The sequence below is a fragment of the Ranitomeya imitator genome, chromosome 4, assembly GCF_032444005.1.
Source record: "Ranitomeya imitator isolate aRanImi1 chromosome 4, aRanImi1.pri, whole genome shotgun sequence".
NCBI classification, from domain to species: domain Eukaryota; kingdom Metazoa; phylum Chordata; class Amphibia; order Anura; family Dendrobatidae; genus Ranitomeya; species Ranitomeya imitator.
In genome coordinates, this window is record NC_091285.1 from 139,635,735 (window position 1) to 139,658,163 (window position 22,429).

At 43.7% G+C, this 22,429-nt stretch overlaps 1 long non-coding RNA gene across 2 annotated transcripts; it reads right to left on the bottom strand.

Moving 5' to 3' along the window:
- Nucleotides 1–485: 485 nt before the first annotated feature.
- On the bottom strand, nt 486–3,003 carry LOC138675596 (uncharacterized). 2 transcript variants are annotated; one of them, XR_011320695.1, is made up of 5 exons: nt 2,708–3,003; nt 1,051–1,128; nt 864–971; nt 701–772; nt 486–570 (listed from the first exon to the last, which is right to left on the bottom strand). It is a non-coding gene; the product is annotated as an uncharacterized lncRNA (long non-coding RNA). The 2 variants fall into 2 exon arrangements; XR_011320694.1 differs by lacking the exon at nt 2,708–3,003 and having other exon boundaries at nt 1,051–1,331.
- Between the last annotated feature and the right edge of the window lie 19,426 nt (nt 3,004–22,429).

The following is a 22,429-nucleotide window of genomic DNA, read 5'->3' on the forward strand; positions in this document are numbered from 1 at the left end:
GTATCTGCTCCTGCGTCCTCTAGATCCACTCGGGGCCTGCATCTCCTTATTAAACTCCCTCTTGAAGCGATCCCTGAGTGACCGCCACCGCACGATAATCCTGTTACCTGGAAAGAGAAAGCAAAAATTGGTTACTATACACCACATTAAATCATGCCTAACATAAGGTTATGAAGTGTGAATACTTACGCGCTAGATCCTGGGCCCCAGCATCGAGTTCCTCCCAGTTATCCATAACAGCACTGCACACTTCCTCCCATAGCCGTCGGGTGATTAACTGGTCAGCATGGCGGCGGTCCGACATGTTCCACAGCGGCTCCCGACTTTGTACTGCTTCGATGAGGGTGTTCACATCGATGCCCTCCTCTTCATCATCTTGTTCGGGAGCACGCTGTGAAGCCTAACAAAAAGATAAGAATAAAAAGGGAAAGATTACAACACATGAATTTTACATTTTACTAATCACCAAACCAAAAAGGAACTTACTCTTCGGCGACCGCCGCGATTATCATTCCGACGACTATGGGAGGTGCTTTGAGGAACTCTACGTCGAGCCCCGGATTGTGAAGACTAATTTAAAAAAAAAAAAAAAAAATTAATAATGTTCTTTGATCGAGGCATATGTATTGTGTGTGCTGTGCTGAATGTTTGTGTTGGGTGTAGTGCATTGTATGTGAGGATCGGTCTGTTCAAAACTTACACTATGCGCTCCCGCTCCTTGTATTTCTCCACCCTGTCCGTCTCCTTCTGTTAGCCCCTCTGCTTCATATTCCTGTGAATACAGAATAAACACATAAAGGCTTAAAATACAATTGCCATTGTTGCACCAAAATAAAAAATTTATGAAGAAAAAAAATTAACACCTCAGTTTGCTGATGATGTGCTGGGGGGCTCTCAGAAGAAGACATTATGATCTTGCGTCTATCTTGGGTTGGTCGGTCCCTTGCTTGGGTCCTCTTGGTCCCTAGAATCTGTAAGCATAAAGGGAGTTCTAAGCTACTATACAAAAGGATAGATAGATAGATGCAGCTTTCAGGACTTTACACTTACATCTGTTTCCAAAACTTGGGGCTTGCCTATAGCTTGGGTCGGTCGGTCCCTTGCTTGGGTCCTCTTGGTCCCTAGAATCTGCAAGCATAAAGAGAGTTCTAAGCTACTATACAAAAGGATAGATGCAGCTTTCAGGACTTTACACTTACAACTTTTAAAAAAAAATGGGGAGCCTGCTTGTGTACGTCTTGGGTCAGTACCTACTACAGTACCTACAGTGCCAACTTATTTTTGATTTCCCCCACCACAAAAGAAAAAAAAATTCTACCGTCAAACTTGATGCACAAGCTGCCAAACCCTCTACCTCCTGTTTCCCCACAAAAAAAACCCCCAAAAAATCCCTTTAAAACAACACCAAAACTACTTAGAACTTGATATGCGCAATGCGCATGCTGGTAAAACCCACCTAAACAAAGTTTAACCTTATAAAAAATGTTCCTCATTCGAAATTAAAATACCAATCCCCAAAATTGTTAATTATGATTACCCTACAGTTTGTATTTTCTAAAACCAGATAACATATTCTATAGCAAAGATTTGCATTACACATTTGTATATATAACCTTTACTGCATGTTTACCCAATATTACATTTATCTTGAAATGAGACTACTGACAGTTTTGTGAAATTTTTATTACTATATTTTTTTAAATTTTCTTTTTTTTAGGGTACAGTAGGAGCTACACTGCTCTTTATTTGAAATACAAGTACATTATGGAAAACAACAAAGATGCAGAACACATCACACATCATTTATACACACACACAAAACACATTTTACACCACAGCTATTCAAAATACCAGCATAGTATGAAAAACATATAAACAGGGCAGGCAGGCACACGCACGCACACACAGCCACCTTCTGTCTGTCCCTCGGCACTCTGCTTCTCTGCCCTGTGTAAGCACAGCGGCCGGAAAGCAGAGTGGTGACGTCACCGCTGTGCTCTGCTTTACGGCTGGATGGCGCTCACAATGCAGAGAAGCACAGCACGGGGACAGACAGCGGAATTTACCTTTTTTTTTTTACTTTTACACTGGTAACCAGGGTAAACATCGGGTTACTAAGCGCGGCTCTGCAGTTAGTAACCCGATGTTTACTCTGGTTACCGGCATCGTTGGTCGCTGGAGAGCGGTCTGTGTGACAGCTCTCCAGCAACCAAACAGCGACGCTGCAGCGATCCAGATCGTTGTCGGTATCGCTGCAGCGTGTGACGGTACCTTTAGTAAATACATCAACAATCAACATTAACCAATATGGCATTGACAAATGCACATGCAACCAACAAGATGCACACAAACATACCTGCAAGCAGAGTCATAACGCAAGCATAACACATGAACAGGCGTAATATTGACGAAGGCATAATAAGGTGCAGGCACATGAACACATACATACAAAAGCACACAGCAGTACAAAAATACACACACACACGGCCATCAGTCCTCCAGCTGGAGCTTGATATATTCACAGTGGCAGGCCTCGGGGTGGATCTGGACTGTAGCAGGGCACTGGCTGTTGCAGGACGACGGCAGGCCTCAGGTTGGATTCAGGTTTTAAAAGCTCTTGCTGTACTCAGTACGTCATACACAAATGCACACACACACACACACACACACACACACACACACATGCACGCTGGATGTCAGTACTCACATGGCTGTCTCAGGCAGGGTCTGGCTGGCACGGCCTCTCTGGCTGGCTGGCAGGGCCTCTCTGGCTGGCTGGCAGGGCCTGGCTGGCAAGGTCTTGCTTGCAGGGTCTGGCAGTGTGTCTCTGGCTGGCAGGGCCTCTCTGGCTGGCAGGGCCTCTCTGGCTAGCTGGCAGGGCCTCTCTGGCTGGCTGGCAAGGTCTTGCTGGCAGGGTCTGGCTGGGTCTCTCTTGCATTGAAGGGTCTGTCTTGCTGGCTGGTACATTTGGGAATGACCTGTCCTTATATAGTTTTTGGGTTGTCTGGGCAAAGTATCCACTTTTTGGAGCATGCTCAATCAAAAAAAGCGGATTGAGGCGACGGATCCGCCAAAAAGCGGATCGCGACGGATCCGTCGCCCATAGGCGCCCATTCTAAAAAAAGGCGGACACGACGGATCCGCCGCGGTCCGCCTTTTCGGCGGCGCCAAAAAACGTTACAAAGTCCGTCAATGTCTAGACAACGTCCGCCAAATATCGACGGATCCGTTGCATGGCGGATGGAACGGACGGCCATCCGCCACAATCCGTCTCTAATGCAAGTCAATGGGAAAATAGCGGATCCGCCAAAAAAAAATGGCGGATCCGCCATTTCACGAAAATGGCGGTTTTTGACTGACGCCGAAAGACTGAAGTGTGAAAGAGGCCTTAGATGCGTGGAATCCCGAAGATGACTCTTAAGATTAAAAACATGGGGTAGCATGATTCTGTCTACATAATGTGCCAAATTAGATGTTAGTGAGTTGATGCCAGCAATAATGGGTCTGCCTGGTGGATTATGCAAATTTTTGTGCACTTTGGGAAGGTGGTAGAAGAATGGAATACTGGGGTTTTTTAATGCACAGAACGTTTTTTTCTTTATTAATAAAAATACTATAAACCACCCCTTCAGTAATGAGATGGTTGTATGCCTGGATTGAACGAAAATAAATGTCATATGAACTTTTCATATAATAACTTGTATCAGAAAGAATTCTTAAAGGGAACCTGTCACCTGAATTTGGCGGGACTGGTTTTGGGTCATATGGGCGGAGTTTTGGGGTGTTTGATTCACCCTTTCCTTACCCGCTGGCTGCATGCTGGCTGCAATATTGGATTGAAGTTCATTCTCTGTCCTCTGTAGTACATGCCTGCACAAGGCAAGATTGCTTTGCGCAGGCGTGTACTATGGAGGACAAAGAATGAACTTCAATCCAATATTGCAGCCAGCATGCAGCCAGCGGGTAAGGAAAGGGTGAATCAAACACCCCAAAACTCCGCCCATATGACCCAAAACCAGTCCCGCCAAATTCAGGTGACAGAGTCCCTTTAATGCCTCATTGACATAGTCACACCTATTTTGGATTACTATGCCCCCTCCTTTATCTGCTGATCTGATGATTATGGAATTATTCATAGATAGAGCTTTCATTGCTTGCCTTTCTTGTGGATTTAAATTCATTTTCTATTTGGTAAACCCCCCTTAGGTGTACTTTTCGGGTCACGAACAAATTGTTTCAATACAAGGTCGCTGAAAACATTGAGATGGTGACTTTTGTCCTCAACAGGATAAAACTTAGACTTAGTAGGTACATTCAGTTGAAAAAAATCATGTGTTTCCTCAGTATTTTCTGTATTAATTAAAGGAGTGGATTTATTTTCCTTAATAAAAAAAATGTCTTTTAAGGGTTAATTTTCTTATGAAAATTTGTAAATCTAAAAATAAATCAAAATCCTTAGGTTTGTTGGAGGGACAGAAGGACAATCCTTTAGAGATGAGTGATTCCTCACTTTCAGAGAGTTTATAGTCAGAAAGATTAAAAATATTGGAGGTTAATTCATTAGCAATAGAGGGGGTTAAGGTGCTATTTTTCCTCTCTTTTTTTCTCCCTCCCCTAGTTCCTCTGTAGTGCTTTTTTTTTTTTTACCCTTTTAGGTACAAAAAAATGGTTCAGTTGGGAGGTTTTTATTACCCGGGTTAAAAAAGGAACCGTACCGGATTTTGTGGCATTTGAATTATCCAATACAATCGTATTATTGGAAAGGGCTGATTGCTGCGGCGCTGCTTGCGTCCTATGTCGCTGTGGATAGCGCGCTGTGTGTGCCAGATACACTATGCACGTTGTAGCTGCGGCGCTGCTGGTGTCCTGTGTCGCTGGGGAGAGCGCGCAGCGCCGCAGCAATACCGTGCACAGTGAATCTGGACCGCATCCAGCAGCGGCACATACCTCTATCACAATATACAACCAGTTTATTGCACTACAGCAAATCAACTACCGCATATGCTTTTTGAAGGGCAAATTGGCTAACCGTATACATTCAAGATAAACTATATTGCTCTGAGGAAGGTCCATGTTGGACCGAAAACGTTCAGCAATTGATCTGTTTGTCAGGATGTGAAATAAACAACCTTACCCTTCTTCCGAAAAAATTGAGTGCCAAGTTTGTTCCTTATATCTACTAATAAAAAAAGACACCGCCGGATACAAGGTCAGATGGCATCCACAGTGTCTCCATGTGCCTCATTATAGGGAATCTTCCGTTGGGGGTTCCGTCTCAATCATGTATTTCAGATATTTACAAGCAAACCCCGCTGTAAACCCTCAGCGCAGAGAGCAGAATAAATATGCACCGCACCTTACTGCGATCTTTGGGAGACAGAATTTAAAAAATCAACAGCAGGTGAAGATTTGTTTTTTATTTATTTTTTACACCATTCCTTGTGAGTAGATGACTTTCTTCTTTGGATTTGTACAATTGTTAGGGGGAAGACTGGGATGCGGGTACCGGAAATGTTGAGTCTGTCTCCCATGCTGCCTGGGGGAAAGAATGAAGAGCAGGACCAACCTCATGACCGGGTAGAAGGGGTGCAGTGAAAGAAAAGCGTGCATGGCAGCAGACAGCTTTGGCGGGGACAAGCAGCATGCAGCAGGGTGAGCAGCGTGCTCCCTTTCTTGAGCATCGGCGCTGCAAAGTATTGTGTCCGCCGGCTCCCGCCGCTACCAGAGGGAATGTTAGAGGGCAAGGTGCCGTATGCCCAGTGATTGCCAAAGAGCGAGGTGCCGTGTGCCCAGTGCCTGCCAGAGAGCTAGGTGCTGTGCGCTCCGTGACCGTGAGTACAGCACACGTGCAGGGTAAAGAAGGCCGGGTACTGGACATATACCTGCGGCCTTCCTTGCCAGGTAATATTGATCAACCCACTTTAGACTTGGAGAGTGCTGTGGCCTAGTTTGCTTCAGTCGCATCAGCTCATGGACTAGGGGCTCAGCAGAAGGTACCGAAGACCGACCGCTGCCGCCAGAAGACGGACCATCGTTTAAAGGACCCGATCTGAGGACATCTTCCCGGATGCTGCCTGTGTTACAACCCCCTGTGAGATCACCTGCTGAGGAGGCATAAAGGACACGATAAGTTCCTTAACTGGACTGCTATTGTTTTACCACCATTTCACTTATTTTCCATTCTTTAACCATTTACCTCCCTGTGAGGAGTGAATACCCTGTTTTATTAAATTGTTACATTTGGTTAACCCTTGCTCTGCTCCTGTCTGTCACTGCATCCCGCAATTTTCTTACACAATTACAGTGATACCAGATTTATATTGTTTTTTAATGTTTGGCTGCGGTCACACACTAAAACCCACTTTTATTGCAAAAACTAGTTTGCATCACCATATTTTGAGAGCTATAATTTTTCCATATTTTTGCTAACAAAATTATATGATGGCTTGTTTTTTGCGGGACGAGTTTTATTAGTCTCATATTCGGGCTAGTCACATTTTTTGATCGTTTTCTATTCCGATTTTTGGGAGGCAGAATAAAGAAAAACTAACAATTCAGGAATTGTTTTTTTTTCCAACAAATAAAGTAGCACTCTGTAGCACTATAGCCTGCAAAAATGAAATATAGGAAAATTGAATTGCTTTACCTTATAGCCAGTCAGCCCTTCAGACACAAGTCAGTTAGATCATGCACTGCGCATGATCTAACTAACTTGCTAGTGCCTGATGACTCTGATGTCGTCATGACAACATTGGGTCACCATGGCAACAATCGGCACCCAGAGATGGCGTCGCTGGGTCTCCGATCCAAGGGCCTCTGCCTACTCACTAAATCCTGCAGTGATTGCAGCATTTAGGGCATTAAAGTTCCGGGAGTGGAGCGGGCACTGTTTCTGGCACTGAGAGCCGGATGTCAACTGTCAGAATAACAAGTACAGCCTCTGTGTATGCAAAATCGCCAGGATGTATCCATATGTCCAAGGTCAGGAAGAACCAGCCAAAAGGATACGTCTAAGGTCATGAAGGGGTTAAAATTGCTGTTGGGCGTAGGCACCTTCACATATGAGCGACCTGGAGCAGTTTGCAAAAGAAAAGTGGTCCAAAATTCCAGATGAGTGGTGTAAGAAACTTTTTGATGGTTATAGGAAGGGATTGATTGCTGTTATTTATTCCAAAGGGTGTGCAACCAAATTTTACGTGGATAGTGCCAACAATTTTGTCTTGTCCATTTTGGGGGTTTGTGTAAAATGATGTCCATTTTCCCTTGTTCTCTGATTTTTTTGTGTTGTTCCAATACACACAAAGGAAATAAACATGTGTATAACAAAACGTGTAATTGCAAAAAATTTTCTGGGAGAAATACTTCACTTTCAAAAACAATTTCAAGGGTGCCAACACTTTCGGTCACGAATGTATATATAAAGTAATAAAAAGGCATATCAGTTTTATAGTGTAGAGGAGGAGTTCTGACAGTGAAGAAAGTGTAATGTTAGATAGTAACTATGATTTTGAGGGCTTTAGTTTCAGCAACAGTGATCACTCAGAAAGGAGCAATCATTCTGGTCCATCCTCAAATGCGGCAAGGACCAGTACAAGAGGCAAATATCGCTAGTGGGGAAGCATCTCCAAATCAGGGAACAATGCACCGTACAAGCGCTGCCCCTAGTACTGGTGAACTGGCACATGCCAATGTACAAGGGGCTTTGCCACTTGATGTAGAATTTCACAGATGGGAGGCTTCAGATTCAGCTAGTCCAGTCATCCCTGATTTTAATGCCATTCCTGGTATAAATATAGAGATGAAAGATTTTGGACCAGTTAATTTTTTTAGTTGACAGGTCGCTAGACCATATTTTCCTGCAAACAAATATATATGCTTCCCAATTTATCAGTCAGAATCCAAGATCCCATTATGCTAGGTTGAATTTATGGATGCCAACTAATGTCCCTGAAATAAAAAAAAAAATTAGGACTTACATTTGTTATGGGGCTTGTTAAAAAAAAACGAACATTAGGTCTTACTGCTTCAACCATCCCGTTGAATTCAAACATAGGTTTTCTGTCATTCTTCCTAAGACCCGCTATGAAATGCTTATGAGATTTTGGCATTTTAATGACAATCAATGTATGCAAGGAAATGCCACAGGACATGACAGACTATATAAAATCAACCCATCATCGAAGAGTTGATAGAAAAGTTCTTAAGGCTCTACACCCCTATACAAAATATTTCTATCAATGAGTCCCTTGTAGAATTCAAAGAAAGACTTGACATCAAGCAATGTATTTCCACCTAAGTGGGCAAGGTTCGGAAAAAAACTCTATAAAATGTGCAAGAGTTCAACAGGAATCACATCAGTTTTTCGCATTTATGAGGGGAAAGAACCAACTAAACCCATCAGGATGACTTACTTATCTGGAGAAAATCTTTTGAGAGCTGATAAGTCCAGTTTTACAAAATGGTTATAACATGTATGTAGACAATTGCTACATCAGCATACCCCTATTTAAAAATCTGGTTGAACTCAACATAGGGGCTTGAGGGGCCAGTCGTAAAAACTGTCAGAGATTTACATAATCATTGGTCAATGAAGAGTTCCAAAAGGGGCTCTCAGGGGCTGTTTGCAATGGAGAGCTGCTTGCTCTCAACTATAAGGATGAGAAACATATTTTTATCCTCAATTCAATCCACATAGATGCCACAAGGGCTATTGTAGAAATAGGATCCACTACAAAGCAAAACCTATGTCAGTCATTAAGTACAACAAATAAATGAGGGTTGTGGACCTCGTAGACCAGATTCTACAGCCATACCGGGCATCAAGAAAATCATATCTCTGGTATACAAAGTTAGTCATCTATTTGTTTCAGGTGGCCACATATAATTCTTTTGTGTTATACAAAAAGAAGGAAATTCAGATACTTTCATTGATTATCAGTAAAAGATAATTGAAAATCTTGTTTTTGCAAATGTTGACCCTGCTCATCCATTACAAAGTGAAGATGTCAAAAGACTAAAGGTACTGTCCCACTAGACGATATCGCTAGCGATCCGTGACGTTGCAGCGTCCTCGCTAGCGATATCGTCCAGTGTGACAGGCAGCAGCGATCAGGCCCCTGCTGGGAGATCGCTGGTCGGGGAAGAAAGTCCAGAACTTTATTTCGTCGCTGGACTCCCCGTAGACATCGCTGAATCGGCGTGTGTGACACCGATTCAGCGATGTCTTCACTGGTAACCAGGGTAAACATCGGGTAACTAAGCGCAGGGCCGCGCTTAGTAACCCGATGTTTACCCTGGTTACCAGCGTAAAAAAACAAACAGTACATACTTACATTCAGCTGTCTGTCCCTTGCCGTCTGGTTCCTGCACTGACTGCTGGCCGTAAAGTGAAAGCAGAGCACAGCCACAGTGGTGAGTCACCGCTGTGTGACTCACCGCTGTGCTGTGCTTTCACTTTCACTTTACGGCCAGCAGTCAGTGCAGGAACCAAACGGCAAGGGACAGACAGCTGAATGTAAGTATGTACTGTTTGTTTTTTTACGCTGGTAACCAGGGTAAACATCGGGTTACTAAGCGCGGCCCTGCGCTTAGTTACCCGATGTTTACCCTGGTTACCGGGGACCTCGGGATCGTTGGTCGCTGGAGAGCTGTCTGTGTGACAGCTCTCCAGCGACCAAACAGCGACGCTGCAGCGATCCGGATCGTTGTGACGGTACCTTAACTGAGCGACATTTTATTGCACTCATTCCAGCAAGAGAAACAATCATAGAATCAGAGAATGGTAGAGTTGGAAGGGACCTCCTGGGTCATCTGGTCTAACTCCCTGCTCAAAGCAGGATTCACTAAATCATCCCAGACAGATGTCTGTCCAGACTCAGAAGACTTCCATTGAAGGAGAACTTACCACCTCTTGTAGCAGCCTGTTCCACTCATTGATCACCCTGTCAAAAAGTTTTTTCTAATATCTAATCTGTGTCTCCTCCCATTCAGTTTCATCCCATTGCTTCTAGTCTTTCCTTGTGCAACTGAGAATAAAGATGATCCTTCTACAATGTGACTGCCCTTGAGATATTTATAGACAGCTATTAAGTCTCCTCTCAGTCTTCTTGTTTGCAAGCTAAACATTCCCAAATCTTGTAACCGTTCCTCATAGGACATGGTTTGCAGACCAGTCACCATTCTGGTCGCTCTTCTCTGAACTTGCTCCAGTTTGTTGATGTCGTTTAAAAAATGTGGTGCCCAAAACTGGACACTGTATTCCAGATGAGGCTAATAATGACTTCACGTGATCTAGACTGTATACTTCTGTTAATACATCCCAGAATTGTATTTGCCTTTTTGCTGCTGCATCACACTGTTGACTCATGTTCAGTTTGTGATCTATTAGTATACCCAAGTCTTTTCCACATGTGCTGTTGCTTAGCCCTATTCCTCCCATTCTGCATATGCTTTTTCCATTTTTATTGCCCCGATGTAGTACTTTGCATTTTCCCTGTTAAAAACCATTCTGTTAGTTGCTGCCCACTGCTCCAGTTTATTTATAGGGCAGTAGAGGGCAATAGAGGGCAGAGGGCAATAGAGGAGTAGAGGGCAATAATGATTTCACGTGATCTAGACTGTATGCTTCTGTTAATACATCCCAGAATTGTATTTGCCTTTTTGCTGCTGCATCACACTGTTGACTCATGTTCAGTTTGTGATCTATTAGTATACCCAAGTCTTTTTCTCATGTGCTTTTGCTTAGCCCTATTCCTCCCATTCTGTATCTGCTTTTTTCATTTTTATTTTCCAGATGTAGTACCTTGCATTTTCCCTGTAAAAAAACATTCTGCTAGTTGCTGCCCACTGCTCCATTTTAGTTATATCTTTTTGAATCCTCTCTAGTATTAGCCATCCCTCCTAGCTTTGCGTCATCAGCAAATGTAATCAGTTTACCCTCAATTCCTTCATCTAAATCATTGATAAAGATGATAAAAAAGGAAATCCTCGAGAAGATGTTATGCATGCATCAAGAGAGGAGTGAGGAGTGATACCCGCTCTTATTGCCCACAATGCCCATCATTACCAGCCTTATGCCTCACTGACTGCTTTAAAATCTTACACACAGAACCATATTTTTAAACTGTATTCATTTACCCCATTTTGTCATACAAACATATTGTTTATTTAGTGACATACACATTTGAGTAGAGCTCATTTAACAATTTCTTGGTGGATGTCTCCAGAGACACAAGCTGGGCACAAATATTGGGAATACAATAGTATATTTGAAATTTTTGCTCTAATGTCAAACGGCACTCCTTCCCTTCTCAGCCCTGCTGTGTGTCCAAACAGTAGTTTTTCACCACATATGGGGTATCGGCTTACTCAGGAGAAATTGCAAAAAAAATTGTGCTGTTCAATTTCTCCGGTTACCCTTGCAAAAATGAAAAATGTTCATTTTTTTCTTCCACATTGCCTTAATTCCTGTGAAGCACCTGAAGGGTTAATAAACTTCTTGAATGTGGTTTTGAGCAGATTGAGCTGTGCAGTTTCCAGAATGGTGTCACTTTGGGGTATTTTCTGTCATATAGGCACCTCAAAGTCACTTCAAATGCGATGTGGTCCCTAAAAAACAGTTTTGCAAATTTTCTGGAAAAATTTGAAATTGCTGATTAACTTTTAACCCCTTCCCGACCCATGACGCCACGTAGGCGTCATGAAAGTCGGTGCCAATCCGACCCATGACGCCTATGTGGCGTCATGGAAAGATCGCGTCCCTGCAGATCGGGTGAAAGGGTTAACTCCCATTTCACCCGATCTGCAGGGACAGGGGGAGTGGTAGTTTAGCCCAGGAAGGGTGGCTTCACCCCCTCGTGGCTACGATCGCTCTGATTGGCTGTTGAAAGTGAAACTGCCAATCAGAGCGATTTGTAATATTTCACCTATTATAACTGGTGAAATATTACAATCCAGCCATGGCCGATGCTGCAATATCATCGGCCATGGCTGGAAATACTAATGTGCCCCCACCCCACCGATCGCCCCCCCAGCCCCCCGATCTGTCCGGTACACTGCTCCGGCTCCCCTCCGTCCTGTGCTCCGCTCCCCCCCGTGCTCTTGTCCGCTCCCCCCGTGCTTCAATCACCCCCCCTGTGCTCCAATCACCCCCCCTGCACTCCAATCCACCCCCCTCCGTGCTCCGTTCCACCCCCCGTGCTCCGTTCCACCCCCCCGTGCTCCGTTCTACGCCCCCCCGTGCTCCGTTCCACCCCTCCCGCGATCCGATTCACCCCCCCCATGCTCCGATCCCCCCCCCGTGCTCCCCCCACCCCATCATACTTACCGATCCTGCCGGGGTCCGTCCGTCTTCTCCCCGGGCGCCGCCATCTTCCAAAATGGCGGGCGCATGCGCAGTGCGCCCGCCGAATCTGCCAGCAGGCAGATTCATTCCAAAGTGCATTTTGATCACTGAGATATAATCTATCTCAGTGATCAAAATAAAAAAGATAATAAATGACCCCCCCCCCTTTGTCACCCCCATAGGTAGGGACAATAAAAAAAAATAAAGAATTTTTTTTTTTCACTAATGTTAGAATAGGGTTAGGGGTAGGGTTAGGGTTAGGGGTAGGGTTAGGGGTAGGGTTAGGGCTAGAGTTAGGGCTAGGGTTAGGGTTAGGGGTAGGGTTAGGGGTAGGGTTAGGGTTAGGGGTAGGGTTAGGGGTAGGGTTAGGGCTAGGGGTAGGGTTAGGGGTAGGGTTAGGGGTAGGGTTAGGGGTAGGGTTAGGGGTAGGGTTAGGGGTAGGGTTAGGGTTTCGGTATGTGCACACGTATTCTGGTCCTCTGCGGATTTTTCCGCTGCGGATTTGATAAATCCGCAGTGCTAAACCGCTGCGGATTTATGGTGGATTTACCGCGTTTTTTCTGCACATTTCACTGCGGTTTTACAACTGCGATTTTCTATTTGAGCAGTTGTAAAACTGCTGCGGAATCCGCACAAAGAAGTGACATGCTGCGGAATGTAAACTGCTGCGTTTCCGTGCAGTTCTTCCGCAGCATGTGTACAGCGATTTTTGTTTCCCATATGTTTACATTGAACTGTAAACTCATGGGAAACTGCTGCGGATTCGCAGCGTTTTCCGCAGCGTGTGCACATACCTTTAGAATTAGGCCATGTGCACACGGTGCGGATTTGGCTGCGGATCCGCAGCAGTGTTCCATCAGGTTTACAGTACCAAGTAAACATATGGAAACCAAATCCGCAGTGCCCATGGTGCAGAAAATACCGCGCGGAAACGCTGCGTTGTATTTTCCGCAGCATGTCAATTGTTTGTGCGGATTCCGCAGCGTTTTACACCTGTTCCTCAATAGGAATCCGCAGGTGAAATCCGCACAAAAACACTGGAAATCCGCGGTAAATCCGCAGGTAAAACGCAGTGCCTTTTACCCGCGGATTTTTCAAAAATGATGCTGAAAAATCTCACACGAATCCGCAACGTGGGCACATAGCCTTAGGGTTAGGGTTGGAATTAGGGTTGTGGTTAGGGGTGTGTTGTGGTTAGGGTTGTGATTAGGGTTATGGCTACAGTTGGGATTATGGTTAGGGGTGTGGGGGGGTTAGTGTTGGAGGTAGAATTGAGGGGTTACCACTGTTTAGGCACATCAGGGGTCTCCAAACGCAACATGGCGCCACCATTGATTCCAGCCAATCTCGTATTCAAAAAGTCAAATGGTGCTCCCTCAATTCCGAGCCCTGACGTGTGCCCAAACAGTGGTTTACCCCCACATATGGGGTACCAGCATACTCAGGATAAACTGCGCAACAATTACTGGGGTCCAATTTCTCCTGTTACCCTTGTGAAAATAAAAAAATGCTTGCTAAAACATCATTTTTGAGGAAAGAAAAATTATTTATTATTTTCACGGCTCTACGTTGTAAACGTCTGTGAAGCACTTGGGGGTTCAAAGTGCTCACCACATATCTAGATAAGTTCCTTGGGGGGTCTAGTTTCTAAAATGGGGTCACTTGTGGGGGGTTTCTACTGTTTAGGCACACCAGGGGCTCTGCAAACGCAACGTGACGCCCGCAGACCATTCCATCAAAGTCTGCATTTCAAAAGTCACTACTTCCCTTCTGAGCCCCGACGTGTGCCCAAACAGTGGTTTACCTCCACACATGGGGTATCAGCGTACTCAGGAGAAACTGAACAACAACTTTTGTGGTCCAATTTCTCCTGTAACCCTTGGGAAAATAAAAAATTCTGGGCTAAATAATTATTTTTGAGGAAAGAAAACGTATTTATTATTTTCACGGCTCTGCATTATATACTTCTATGAAGCACTTGGGGGTTCAAAGTGCTCACCACACATCTAGATAAGTTCCTTTCGGGGTCTAGTTTCCAAAATGGGGTCACTTGTAGGGGGTTTATACTGTTAAGCCACATCAGGGGCTCTGCAAACGCAACGTGACGCCCGCAGAGCATTCCATCAAAGTCTGCATTTCAAAACGTCACTACTTCAATTCCGAGCCCCGGCATGTGCCCAAACAGTAGTTTACCCCCACATATGGGGTATCAGCGTATTCAGGAGAAACTGGACAACAACTTTTGGGGTCAAATTTCTTCTGATACCCTTGGGAAAATAAAAAATTGCAGGCTAAAAGATCATTTTTGAGAAAATAATTTTTTTTTTTTTTTCATGGCTCTGCGTTATAAACTTCTGTGAAGCACTTGGGGGTTCAAAGTCCTCACCACACATCTAGATTAGTTCCTTTGGTGGACTAGTTTCCAAAATGGGGTCATTTCTGGGGGATCTCCAATGTTTAGGCACACAGGGGCTCTCCAAACGTGACATGGTGTCCGCTAATGATTGGAGCTAATTTTCCATTTAAAAAGCCAAATGGCGTGCCTTCCCTTCCGAGCCCTGCCGTGCGCCCAAACAGTGGTTTACCCCCACATATGGGGTATCAGCGTACTCAGGACAAACTGGACAACAACATTTGGGGTCCAATTTCTCCTATTACCCTTGGCAAAATAGGAAATTCCAGGCTAAAAAATCATTTTTGAGGAAAGAAAAATTATTTTTTATTTTCATGGCTCTGCGTTATAAACTTCTGTGAAGCACCTGGGGGTTTAAAGTGCTCAATATGCATCTAGATAAGTTCCTTGGGGGGTCTAGTTTCCAAAATGGGGTCACTTGTGGGGGAGCTCCAATGTTTAGGCACACAGAGGCTCTCCAAACGCGACATGGTGTCCGCTAACAATTGGAGCTAATTTTCCATTCAAAAAGTCAAATGGCGCGCCTTCCCTTCCGAGCCCTGCCGTGTGCCCAAACAGTGGTTTACCCCCACATATGAGGTATCGGCGTACTCGGGAGATTGCCCAACAAATTTTATGATCCATTTTATCCCATTGCCCATGTGATAACGAAAAAATTGAGGCGAAAAGAATTTTTTTATGAAAAAAAAGTACTTTTTCATTTTTACAGATCAATTTGTGAAGCACCTGAGGGTTTAAAGTGCTCACTAGGCATCTAAATAAGTTCCTTGGGGGGTCTAGTTTCCAAAATGGGGTCACTTGTGGGGGAGCGCCAATGTTTAGGCACACAGGAGCTTTCCAAACGCAACATGGTGTCCGCTAACGATGGAGATAATTTTTCATTCAAAAAGTCAAATGGCGCTCCTTCCCTTCCGAGCCTTACCATGTGCCCAAACAGTGGTTTACCCCCACATATGAGGTATCAGTGTACTTAGGAGAAATTGCCCAACAAATTTTAGGATCCATTTTATCCTGTTGCCCATGTGAAAATGAAAAAATTGAGGCTAAAAGAATTTTTTTGTGAAAAAAAAGTACTTTTTCATTTTTACGGATCAATTTGTGAAGCACCTGGGGGTTCAAAGTGCTCACTATGCATCTAGATAAGTTCCCTTGGGCATCTAGTTTCCAAAATGGGGTCACTTGTGGGGGAGCTCCAATTTTTAGGCACACGGGGGCTCTCCAAACGTGACATGGTGTCCGCTAAAGAGTGGAGCCAATTTTTGATTCAAAAAGTCAAATGGCGCTCCTTCCCTTCCAAGCCCTGCCGTGCGCCCAAACAGTGGTTTACCCCCACATATGAGGTATCAGCGTACTCAGGACAAATTGGAAAACAATGTACATGGTTCAATTTCTCCTTTTACCATTGGGAAAATAAAAAAATTGTTGCTAAAAGATAATTTTTGTGACTAAAAAGTTAAATGTTCATTTTTTCCTTCCATGTTGCTTCTGCTGCTGTGAAGCACCTGAAGGGTTAATAAACTTCTGGAATGTGGTTTTGAGTACCTTGAGGGGTGCAGTTTTTAGAATGGTGTCACTTTTGGGTATTTTCAGCCATATAGACCCCTCAAACTGACTTCAAATGTGAGGTGGTCCCTAAAAAAATGGTTTTGTAAATTTCAATGTAAAAATGAGAAATCGCTGGTCAAATTTTAACCCTTATAACTTCCTAGCAAAAAAAAATTTTGTTTCCAAAATTGTGCTGATGTAAAGTAAACATGTGGGAAATGTTATTTATTAACTATTTTGTGTCACATAACTCTCTGGTTTAACAGAATAAAAATTCAAAATGTGAAAATTGCGAAATTTTCAAAATTTTCGCCAAATTTCCGTTTTTATCACAAATAAACGCATAATTTATTGACCTAAATTTACCACTAACATGAAGCCCAATATGTCACGAAAAAACAATCTCAGAACCGCTAGGATCCGTTGAAGCGTTCCTGAGTTATTACCTCATAAAGGGACACTGGTCAGAATTGCAAAAAACGGCAAGGTCTTTAAGGTCAAAATAGGCTGGGTCATGAAGGGGTTAACCCTTCTAACTTCCTAACAAAAAAGTGGTTAAAAAATGATGCTGATGTAAAGTAGACATTTGGGAAATGTTATTTATTAACTATTTTGTGTGACATAACTTACTAGTTTAGGGGCATCAAAAAAGTAAAACTTTGAAAATTGCGGAATTTTCAAACTTTTCTCCAAATTCTCGATATTTTCACAAACAAAGACAAAAAATATCATCCTAAATTTACCACTATAAGGAAGTACAATTTGTCATGAGAAAACAATCTCAGAAACAGTGGGATACGTTGAAGAATTCCAGAGTTATTACCACATAAAGTAAAGTGATACCTGTCAGAATTGAAAAAATTGGCCCAGTCAGGAAGATGAAAACAGGCTCTGGAGCGAAAGGGTTAATGAATCAGTCCCTTTGTGTTAAGCAAACCACCTAAAAAGCTGTCAGTCACAGTTCTAACCAAGTATGGCAACATGTACAATCGGTAGTTTATATGTTCTCTTTTGCTTACTAAAAAAAATAATGCTCAGCCAGTTCCGCTTCTTTCTGTTAGTGGAGTCTAATGGTAGGAATGAGAGGTACTGACTGTCTCACTGGAGGTCCTCAGTATAATATAGGAAAAAGGGGATATTTATTACTTAAAATGAAAACACACCGGGATCTAATGTATATAAAACAATAGTTTTCCTGTTGTTACGACCTTCAAGAGAGTTAACAAAAGGAATGTCTTTGTATTTGAAAAAACAACTCTGCATCCCACATACTTAAAGATAGCATACATATAGCATTTCCTATTGAGCTATTCTAAGAATCTTTAAGTAAAGGATCTTGCTTTACATTGTTTCTATACAACAACATATGTAATCTCCACTTTACCTTGCTTGGAAAATGCAAGTAACAGGAGAATGTGAGCAGTGTGAAGCCTCCCTGCATATGTATGAGGGTTGTATTGTCACCCCACCACAGAGGTGTCTTCACAGCTCCTATATTAGAAAGGCAAGTTAATTATAGCCAAGAAATCAGGCTTCCTCTCCAGTCCTGCTCTCCTGGGGGAAAGAAGCCCTCCCAGATAAGATCTGACATAGTGTTCCTGTTAAAAACCCACATAAAAAAGCTAAAGCAAATTCAAATGGTATCTTCAAGCCAATGAACCCAGGTCTATACATATATTTAGTTGTATCTATACAATCTATACATTTTTAGCAAATCTGTTCAAGTGTTTAGAAGATATATTAGATAGGAGCCCAGCTCATAAGAGATAACAATTCCTAAGGCACAAGTAATAGAAAGAATAGGGTAAAAGCTCATGCAGACGTCCTGGTAAATTGGTCCAAGCATGGACCTGCTGTGGCTCTCCTGACCCGAGTGTGACAGCCTCAAAGAAACATACTGTATGAAGCAGTCATGCTCCGGTCGGGAGACTTGCAGCCAGTTAGTGCGTTGTGTTCCAAGATCGGACCAATTTGCATTGACATCTGCATTTGCCCTAAAATGGAGGTACAGAAGAATATAACATGCTGTAGAGTACATATTATAGGTTTTATAGGGTTGGAGAGTATCAGGAGGAACAAGAGAGAGTACTAGTAGAGAGAAGAGGCACAATAAGGGTGCCGTCTCACAGTGGCACTTTGGTCACTACGATGGCACGATCCGTGACGCTCCAGCATCGCACCATTATCGCTCCAGCGTCATAGACTGCGGTCACACTTCGCAATGCACGACGCTGGAGCGATAATTTCATGACGTGTTTGCGATGTAGAAGCTGTTGATTACTATGCGCACATCGTATACAATATCGTGCACACCTTTGTTACATGATGCGATCATGCCACCACAGCGGGACACTTGACGACGAAAGAAAGTTTAAAACGATCTGCTACGACGTACGATTCTCAGCGGGGTCCCTGATCGCAGTAGCGTGTTAGACACAGCGAGATCGTAAGTATATCGCTGGAACGTCACGAATCGTGCCGTCGTAGCGATCAAAATGCCACTGTGTGACGGTACCCTAAGTCTTGTGTGAAGAAGTGATTAGAAAGATAGGGCTGGAACAGGTACAGCTAGACTAGGCCTGGACATGACGAGCTTGAAAGTAGAAGGCTAGGAACGGGTTAACTGATAATTTTGCACTGTGCACCTGAAGGGGCAATTAGGGAGCATGCGTCTGAGGTTAGGTCACATGGGGTGGGACTGGGTCAGGGTTAGTTAACTTGGTTATGGGGGGGGTGTCTCAGGGTACCTTATATGAGAAAGAGGATCGGGGGGGGGGGCAATGGCTACCATTTAGAATATAGGACCGGTGAACATCCCACCCACATGCCCTTCTTTTATATTTAGTTGGTAAAGACCAGACTTCAGTGGTAGGGGTAGAATTTTGGGGCCATGCTATATTTGTATAATAAATAAAGGAACCTGAAGACCTATCTCTTCTTACCAGCCTACAACTTGCAGTAACCACCAAACTGCTACACAACCAGCTCTCCACTCACCTACTGTATCCTCGCCAATCCCTTGTAGATTGTGAGACCTCACAGGCAGGGTCCTCTCCTCCTGTACCAATCGTGACTTGTAAGATTATTGAACTTGTTTTTATTATGTATACTCTTTTCACATGTAAAGTGCCATGGAATAAATGGCGCTATAATAATAAATAATAATAATAGTAATGTCACAGTACTCAGAGGTGAGGAGGTCAGGCATGGCCTTGGATAATGGCACCACATCAGAGGTATGGTGACCATTCATCATTATGGGTGGCTAGTTTTCACCGAGACGGTTTCTGGGAAGCAGGAAATTGTTGCGTGTAAAGTACTGTATCATGACAGTTTGTCAACCCTGAGTTAGAGTGGTGCGACTGGGGATTGTTATATTCATCACTGTCCAGTGTTGCTGGGTCATCCATGATCTCCTCAAGAAATTAATGTTTTATTCTTGTTCATATACATGTTGTATTTAATAAAGGCTTCTGTGGCCATATATAGTCCATCGTCACTCAGCATTTTTTTTTTATTTATTGATGCCGTAGACACTTTTCAATACCCATCTCTCCTAGTGTTTCATTACCCATCCCCTGCAGACTGTGAGCCCTCGCGGGCAGGGTCCTCCCTCCTTATGTACCCGTGTGCCTTGTTTTTTTGCTCATGTTTAATGTATTTGTCTATATTTGCCCCATACAGTTAGGGCCAGAAATATTTGGACAGTGACACAATTTTCGCGAGTTGGGCTCTGCATGCCACCACATTGGATTTGAAATGAAACCTCTACAACAGAATTCAAGTGCAGATTGTAACGTTTAATTTGAAGGGTTGAACAAAAATATCTGATAGAAAATGTAGGAATTGTACACATTTCTTTACAAACACTCCACATTTTAGGAGGTCAAAAGTAATTGGACAAATAAACATAACCCAAACAAAATATTTTTATTTTCAATATTTTGTTGCAAATCCTTTGGAGGCAATCACTGCCTTAAGTCTGGAACCCATGGACATCACCAAACGCTGGGTTTCCTCCTTCTTAATGCTTTGCCAGGCCTTTACAGCCACAGCCTTCAGGTCTTGCTTGTTTGTGGGTCTTTCCGTCTTAAGTCTGGATTTGAGCAAGTGAAATGCATGCTCAATTGGGTTTAGATCTGGAGATTGACTTGGCCATTGCAGAATGTTCCACTTTTTGGCACTCATGAACTCCTGGGTAGCTTTGGCTGTATGCTTGGGGTCATTGTCCATCTGTACTATGAAGCGCCGTCCAATCAACTTTGCAGCATTTGGCTGAATCTGGGCTGAAAGTATATCCCGGTACACTTCAGAATTCATCCGGCTACTCTTGTCTGCTCTTATGTCATCAATAAACACAAGTGACCCAGTGCCATTGAAAGCCATGCATGCCCATGTCATCACGTTGCCTCCACCATGTTTTACAGAGGATGTGGTGTGCCTTGGATCATGCGCCGTTCCCTTTCTTCTCCAAACTTTTTTCTTCCCATCATTCTGGTACAGGTTGATCTTTGTCTCATCTGTCCATAGAATACTTTTCCAGAACTGAGCTGGCTTCTTGAGGTGTTTTTCTGCAAATTTAACTCTGGCCTGTCTATTTTTGGTATTGATGAATGGTTTGCATCTAGATGTGAACCCTTTGTATTTACTGTCATGGAGTCTTCTCTTTACTGTTGACTTAGAGACAGATACACCTACTTCACTGAGAGTGTTCTGGACTTCAGTTGATGTTGTGAACGGGTTCTTCTTCTCCAAATTAAGAATGCGGCGATCATCCACCACTGCTGTCATCCGTGGACGCCCAGGCCTTTTTGAGTTCCCAAGCTCACCAGTCAATTCCTTTTTTCTCAGAATGTACCCAACTGTTGATTTTGCTACTCCAAGCATGTCTGCTATCTCTCTGATGGATTTTTTCTTTTTTTTCAGCCTCAGGATGTTCTGCTTCACCTTAATTGAGAGTTCCTTTGACCGCATGTTGTCTGCTCACAGCAACAGCTTCCAAATGCAAAACCACACACCTGGAATCCACCCCTGACCTTTTAACTACTTCATTGATTACAGGTTAACGAGGGAGACGCCTTCAGAGTTAATTGCAGCCCTTAGAGTCCATTGTCCAATTACTTTTGGTCCCTTGAAAAAGAGGACGCTATGCATTACAGAGCTATGATTCCTAAACCCTTTCTCCGATTTGGATGTGGAAACTATCATATTGCAGCCGGGAGTGTGCACTTTCAGCCCATATTATATATATAATTGTATTTCTGAACATGTTTTTGTAAACAGCTAAAATAACAAAACTTGTGTCACTGTCCAAATATTTCTGGCCCTAACTGTATTCACATGTAAAGCACCATGGAATAAATGGTGCTATAAAAATGTATAATAACAATAATAATAATAATAATTGTAGAAAGAAGGTAGTCATTTGCAGTTTGGAGGTTGCATGTCTGATGCTATAGATAGGTTCACTTTAATTTGTCATCTGATTCACGCTGCTGGAACCCCAGGCATTATGAATCATGTGGCTGCGCTATTGCAGCCGTGTATGTAATACTATGGAATGCTGTGGTGTTTCAGAGAAAGCATATCTTGAAAAGTAGGCCCGTGACTATGTCCCTCAAGTGACTAAATCAAGCCGGTTCGCAGCAGCTTCTACCTATCTGCTAATCAAGATTGTCTCGTCTCTCCATTTGTATATGTGCATATTGAGAGACTTGTCATACAAAGGGATCAGGCTGGTCAGAAGCCGCCAGGAATCTGTTTTAGGCTACTTTCACACTAGCGTCGGACTCGGCCCGTCACAGTGCGTCGGGCCGACGTACCGACGCTAGCAGTGAATGCGCCGCACAACGGGGGCAGCGGATGCATTTTTCCAGCGCGTCCGCTGCCCCATTGTGAGGTGCGGGGAGGTGAGGGCGGAGTTCCGGCCGCACATGCGCGGTCGGAAATGGCGGACCGTCGGCAGCAAAAAACGTTACATGTAACGTTTTTTGCTCCCGGCGGTCCGCCACAACACGGCGCGACCGTCGCACGACAGTTGCGACGTGTGTCAATGCGTCGCAATGCGTCGCTAATGTTAGCCTATGGGGCAAAAATGCATCCTGCAGACAACTTTGCAGGATGCGTTT